Consider the following 8,116-nt stretch of genomic DNA (forward strand, 5'->3'; position numbering starts at 1 on the left):
TTTGAAATTTTAACAAACTCTCTTGCATTTTATCTGATCAAAGAAAATTTTTAAACAGAAATACTCAACTTCCTCTACATACTTCAATCTAAAAGACAATCCAAAATCATAGGCGACTGAGAGTCTTCATCTCAAGCTGCATCAAATTAATCCTCTGATATTGTTTCATTCATTTGATAGATATAACAGATCTTGGGTATGGAAATCAAGTCTATTCTAATGATATTTTATGAACTTCCTTATCAGGATGTTCCTGCATCACTTTGATTTATAATGGGATTGGAATTCTTTCACTCTACAAGGAGCTAAATTTGACTAAAAAGCAACTCATAAATGTATATTTATGAATGGAACCCTACATGTTTATATCTTCCATATAAAATTGTATGTGTCCCCTTTCGGTAATTCTTTGTTTCTTGTAGGTGCGAAAATAGTCTATATATTTGCTTTCAGCCATTCATAGCAGACAACACTTATGTTTTACATAGACCCTTTCAAAAAATCAACCTGAGAGGGAGCGAACTGCCATGGTAAATGCACATGCCTACATCAGGCCAACGGAAAGCACTAGCAAAGTTCAGTTATGTATGCGTGCTATTTGGCCATGCAAAGAATTTTGGACTGGACTTTAATAGCATTGTTCCTATTCACTAATTCTCCAGGCTCCACCTGGTGCTTGTTAAAGCAGCACCAAATGAGCATTTATATCTTTTTGCCCCTACACTTTCAGTTATTAAAAATTTCGTGATTTTGGGCAGGCCAGGTGCAGAGCAAGCATTGACCAGCAAATTTGCTGAATGGGATGTTAGTGTGCGCAACAAAGTATCTTTGAATAGGTTTTAACAAGCAAAGTATCTTTGAATAGGTGTTAACAAGCAAAGTATCTTTGAATAGATGTTATACTTTGGACTACTGCAAAATGGCTCATATATAGTGTGATCAATCTGAAGAAATTAGCTAAACTGCAACTGCTATGACAGGAAAAGAAGGTACTTGTGTTAGTAAAGAGCAACACATATGACGTGCAAGTTTTCATTATTTCTTTATTTGGGAATAAAGGAGCAGAGACTAGCTGCTGTAAGTCAAAAAAGAGTGATGATACATGGCTGTGTCATTTACAAATGTTAAACAAACTATTATTTTAATGCTAAACCTTGAACAACTGTTTGATTTGGCAAAGTGCCTCAATGAAGATTCTGTATTCTGAATCTTTTCTTTAATTTCCATTATTCTTAAACAAAAGAGAGAGAACGGGAGAATGACTATGTGTCACATGCCATGTAAGGAACATCATGTATATTTAGACTGCGTTAATCAAGAGATGACATGTCTGGAAACAGTGAACAGGATGTGTAGGAACTTCAAGAAATTTTCAAGAAGGGCTTAAGAGTCGATCAACGGACAAATTCAAGGATACATAGATATTTCATATACATGGTACCAAAATCAGCAAGAGGGTGATTCTGTCCATAAATTTTTCAGAATGAGAGCTTCTGAAATGTGGATGTTTGTCAATATGATACATCAATTATATTTTCTTCCAAGCAGGTTAAGTAATTTAGATGTATTATATTTTTCATACAGATAATGATTAACAACTGTCTCTTTTTTCAGTTGAATACTGAAATTAAATATAGATTAAAAATCATGAATCATCTTATAGCTAGGAGTAATTAATCTCTTAGGGGCTGATACTCATGAAAAGCACTGTATAAGACAAAGTTAATTTTATTATCACTAAATTAGGAAAGTGTATCCTCCAAAAGATATATAGTTATAACAATGATATATTATACAATGTTCTAAGGCGAACATATTGTATGAAGTAAAGCATGAAGTATTTACTTCATACAATATGTTCGCCTTAGAACATTGTATGAAGTAAATAATGAAAAAAAGCCTACAATATTTAAGACATATATCATGTGATAAAGCTTCCTTCCACTTCATTGTTAAATTCAAGAATTACATACAAAGAGCACAAATTGCAGATGCTCTTCAAACCTTTAAGAGCGGAATTCAACATATGAGGCCCACAAGCCAGACTGCCAAAGACAAATTTCCTTGAAGATATTTTTAAAACCTTAGTCTGTCTTGACATTGGACTTGATTAAGGGGATAGATAGTTATATGGTGTGGGGGAAAGGGCGATTTAAAAACCTACTGATTGCTTTTAAACTCTTAAAAAAAGAAAATCTAAAAGATTTAAAAACATACTGATTGCTTTTTAAACTACAAAATTTCATAAGTTGTTTTTTTCTAACAATCATTTTCTTGTGTTTTTTTTTTCTTATTAAGTAAATTTCATATCTGGATAAGAAGTGATCAATGTATTTATCACTTGTTATTGTTTGCTCCAAGCAACAGAAATTGGAAAATTGAAATTTGCTCCAGAATTGCTTTTGATGGCCTATTTTTCCTCAGCAACATATGGAAGGTTCAAAACCAGAATAATTTGTTATCAAATGCCCATCAAATAATAAGATGCCAAAGAAGTCTTGTCAAAAATTGGTGAACTGGGACAACTATTTCATCATAGATTCATGGAGGATGCAAAATATCAAGCATGATGTTTGCCTTGAATAAGGGACAAAATTGTTTTCTCAGTTCGTCAATTTTTGACAGACTCCTACATGTCCGTTGTCATTTGAAGGGCATTGGAAAATAAAGTCTTCTGTTCTCTGGACATCACTGAGTGAGGACTCGAAAAATAAAAGGTTACAAGAAAGTACCCTCTCCCAACATCACCCTATTTCATCAATACTTTTCAAACAAATTGAATATTATATAAAGGGGAAGTTTTGGTGAACTGGGATAGCAATTTGTTTATACTATCCCCCCCAAAAAAAAAAAAAGTTAAACAAACCTCTAGAATTTCTGAATATGTATATTTCATGAGATGACCCTTTTTTATCACTTTGGTTGATGTGACTTTTTTTTACATGATTCAGCTTGTAAATAATGAAGCGTGTATACATGGCTACAACATGATGAAAATACATTAATGCATAATACATGTATGATCTGATATTACAAGCATCTTATTACACATTTTATATGATCAAGGTATTCCATCTTTGCTCATGTATTAAATATTTTTGTACCTAAAAGCACAATGTACATGGTTACAACATAAACCTTGAAATAATAAGGTGATATGCTGTTCAAGTTTCTGTATGTAAATATTGTAATGTATGCATAATACTAATCTCTCAATGTATATTACAATTGAATATGTAATCTATATGGCATTGTTTACTGCCATTTTCTTCATGCTGGCATATTTTGATTAAATAAAGATTGTATCTAAAAACACCAATCCATGTAATTAATTTTGTTTATTTTTCAATGTTTTAACATATTTTTGACCCAGAATTTAGGAAATGGGGGAGGGTGCATAATGTCTTTCGACTAGAATTCAGATGTACATGTACTTATACATGTAGCTGAAAAATCAGAGGAGTCTTGGATTGTGTGATTTGCAAATGACTCTCTTAAAATAAACATCACAACTTACTAGATTACCTATATCTCATTGGCAGAAAATCATTGACTAGACTTTTCATGTAATTCTCCCTTATTATATTTTTAATATCTTTTTAGATAATTGATTTAAAAACACCAGTGAGTATAGAAAAGATATATAAAGTTCATAATCAATATACAAGCATGGATACAAAAAATATTGAGTGATGTAATCACAGGAATAGAAGTACACTTACCCCCAAAACACTTCATATCCTGATATTTATTACAAAGTAAATCTTATCTAATTTCATATTCAGAGGTAGAAAAATTATTATTATTCAGCTTGAAATGTTGTTTCCGGGCTTAATTAATTGAAGGAATAACCCAACTGATTTACCTTACCTGGGTTGAGTGAAGGATATTGTGAATACGTTTCTTGCTATAAAGCTCCATGCCCAAGATTTGAGCCAACAAATTCTGTTTAAAGGCAACAGTCAGAAGCATCAAACCTTGATGCTTCTAAAATAAGTTTGAAAAAAAGGGCAATCATTTTGTTTGCTTGGATATATCTGGCTCCATTCTGATGTATGGAAAGGGATTATATTATCAGGGCTCAAACATGGAGCTATTACAGAAGAAGGACTGGCTCTATCGAACGCTTTGCCCCATGCGCGGCACCGCTAATCCCCTCACAGCAGGGTGGTCTATCACAGGCACTTTCAGTTCACACTTACAGGTGCCCATAAATCAGCCCTAAATCAGATAGGGAAAGTTAATCGAATGCAATTTAAAATGTCGTCATTCGGACCCAAGGGGTAATTATTAACATGAATAAAAATTTATAGATCATAATCAACAAAATATCATAAAAGTTAAGTCTAGATTTAACTCTTCAAATGCGTCAATTCTAATATTTTTCCAAAACAGTCCGGAGCTGAGGCCTGTACCGTGTGAATGAGCGCACGCGCTCAGAGCTCAGGCATCACACTCACATTCAACTTACACAAAAAGGAGTCCGTGGGGCACCAGAGGATACTTGACGTTACAACAATCGACGTAGAAATGCCCTTACCATTGACATCAAGCTTGATGTATGCTTTTTCCCCTTATTGTAATTTTTAAGACAGGAGAGCACAGGAATGTTTAAATAAAGCAAGAAAGAGAGACATACATAATTGACTAATATCCAACTTTCTCTGTAAGTACTGTGGTTGGGTTGAATCAGAATGTAACATCTTTGATATGTATGCAAAGGGGATCATCTAAGAAGTTATACCATACATCAAAGATGTGCATCACAAATCCATACGAAGAGATATGGATGTTGGAAGATCAATTAGTCATGTTTCGATTTAAAAAAAACACCAGAGCTCAAAGGGAAGTTATGTGGAAGAACGTTGTTTACGGAGGTGCATCGCAGGGACTTTCAAAAAATCACTGACCTCAGATGTTACGAGCAGGCTTATCACGTTATGTAAGTGGGCTTTTACTTTCGCCTGGCGGCTCACCGATTAATATTAGATATCGTTCCTTCACCCGAGGGAAGCGATAACAAAGGGTTAACAGAGAAATTGGAAGAAGGATTTTCTTCTGTGTATAATAGCTCCACGGTTCAAATTTTGCAAACATAATTCTCATGGATTTTTTTTCATGTGATCTCATGGACCTCACACATGAATTTTAGGCACAGTATATGTTCAAGTAATTTTACATGTCACCCTGATATACAAGCAAAGGCTGAGTGTATGGATTCATCATAAAATTAAATCAAATTTAGACACTTCCTTTTAGCCCCATGATCAGTTTCTCTTATCAGACATTCCATCAATTCTAGTTCCTTCCTAAAACAGCTCTAATTTAGTTACATTTCATTTTTTTTCCTTATTTTTACCCCTATCCAAAATACCTCAAATCCATAAAATCAAAGAGAGTATTAGAAGTTAATGTTACAAGCTACTGAAATACTATTCAGGATTTGATTGGCTGAAGGTAAGTTAGTCATGACATTATAACATTTGTTATTAATGATAGCAAAATTTATTAAATTTAAGGCCCTGGAAATAGTACATCTCCTTAACATAAGATCTATACTGAACAAAGATTTAAAGTGTAGCATAGCAGTACAAGTGACATAGACAAATTTGAATTTTCACAGCATGAAAATCATCTTTAGATATTCAACATTTTCTTTTTACAGCATCACTAAAAATAACTTTTCTGTATTTTTTTCATTTTTTACTTCAAAGGCATTATATGATGTTAAACCACAGTAAAACCATTCATTTAATCAGAAATAAGTCCTACACTTTATTTAGTTCACTATCAAGAATCAGCGTAATAAAATGTCTGTATCACTGCCCCCTCAAAAATACATGAAAACAAATGAATGATTAAATAAATAAATAAAACAAAATTACAATTGGTTCACAAGTACTTTACTTCACAAGCCTTTAAGAGTAACTTGTGTTAATACCAGGAGTTAGTTTGACATAACAGGTGAAAGAGAATCTGTCATAGATATTAGACAGATTTCCCCCTGCCCTAATCCACCAGAAGATTAAGTCCCACAGATCAGCTAATCGCCATTAATCTCAATATCAATTTTGCTTACCACAGACTTGCATTAGTCATGATCCATTCTTATTTCCTCTGAGCCCTGCAATGTCTGTGTAGACATTACAACAGATTTTTTTTTTGGGTGGAAAGGTTTTAGGATCCAGAAATAAATAACAAAGAAACTGCAAAAAAAAATATTTTAAGTTTGAGAATACTTTTAAAAGATATAAAAGCAGAGGTGACAGCAGAATGGATACTTCACGTTGCGTAAACACTTAACTGTTAGAATTCTGTTTAGTTCTGCAGCGGAATAACTCAGAGTTGCAAACAAAACAAAATGGTCGCCCTCATGCAAAGAGATTACCCCGGGGGGGCACTCGACCAAAAAAGTGGTGGGGTGTGCCGCGGGCGAGACAAAAAATGGGGGCCTTGGAGCGGGCTAATTGTAAAAAGGAGGGTCCTCGGAACGGGCTTCGGAACTACAAATGTTTGTGAATACGGGGGTCCTTGGAACGGGTCGCCTGCATGTGAGTGCGTATATGCATCCCTATGGAACGGGCATACGTGCATGCAGCTAGCCTGGCAGCACGGGCACCGGGTGCGCTAGCACATCGGCAATGGTCGGACATCGCTCAGCGGCCGCTTTTCACCAAAATTGCGGGTCATTGTAGCAGATCAATGCGACCGGAACGGCGTAACGGAAAATATGCGAAGCTTTGGAGCAGATTTCTTTCTTCCCTTTTCACGATAAGAAGAAAATTAATGCTATGCCTTGGAGCGGCTTTCTCTGTTCTTTTTCTCAATAAGACAAAAATGCTATGCCTTGGAACGGAAATTTGAGTGGGAAAATGGGGGTCCCTTCCGCGGCACATACCCACTATGCATTATACTGAGTGCCCCCCCGGGGAGATTACATAAAGCAAATGAGTTCAACAATGAAATTAAGAAAAACCTGCTCGTTACTCCTATTTCTATAGTTTTACTTGGTTGATTAAAGATTTGAAATATAGTATACAAATAACGAATAGGCACCATTGCATGAATAAAAATATTCGCTATTTGTGTTGAACAACACCTCAGAATTTAGCGAAGATATGAAAAAGAACAAGAGTTTTTCCCTGCAGTAATCTATGAAAAGGGAGCAAAAAAAACTGAAAGCAAAAAGCATAATCCCACAAGCGCACATTACCTTGGGCAGCTTTGCACATGGGGCACATGCAGGCCTGTGAGTGGGGTTTCAAAAAAATAGCGGAAAAATCTGAAAATTTACCTTACTATTTACTATCGCCAAGCCGCTGCATTTGCCCATCACGATTCACGGTGTATTCAAGACCAAAAGTTTCAGTCTCTGTATTTTGGTTGTTCCGCTGAACTGCGTTGGCTCACTCACCAATACATAGACTGAAGAGCTTGGAGGCCCGTACGTACAGACAACGTATTTTAGCAGTAACGTTAGATCTAACAGTGGAAGCCCGATTTTTCCGATTCGTTTTTTTGTACATAAAATGTCACATTATGAAAAAGAAATCACATCCATATTTACGAAAAAATGTTTAAAATTAAAAAATATCGTACCTTAGACCGCAGTTACCGCTAATTCCTTTGAAATAATGATAGAAACATCGTCATCTTCGATCCTTTCGTTGATCAAGGTAAGTTGCCATCTTGGATGACGTCATCATCCTTACAGATGTATTTACCAGTCGCAAAATATCGCGATTTGAGCCGCTGCTTTGCGCTTGTATGCCAACAACGGCAACGGTGCACGGTGTGATCCGCAGCAGTTTCATAGAGTTACATATACTAAAAATTTGAAACTTTGCAAAGGCAAAAAAAAAGGCCCCGTAACGTGTATATTCACAACACACACATTCTGCTCGCATCCATTTACCTAGACTTGTTTTCCAGACGTTTTGGATAAAATAGCGGAATTTTGACTAAGAAAAAACGGAAATGGAACACAGGAAAAAAGCGGAAATTGTAATCGGGCTTAAAAATGAAAATAGCGGATTTCCGCTAAATAGCGGAGATTTCACAGGCCTGCAAATGAGACTCGAGAAGAGGTTCATAGCAGGTAAAATGGCACCTCAGT

This window comes from Lytechinus variegatus, chromosome 3 (genome assembly GCF_018143015.1).
Source record: "Lytechinus variegatus isolate NC3 chromosome 3, Lvar_3.0, whole genome shotgun sequence".
NCBI classification, from domain to species: Eukaryota; Metazoa; Echinodermata; class Echinoidea; order Temnopleuroida; family Toxopneustidae; genus Lytechinus; species Lytechinus variegatus.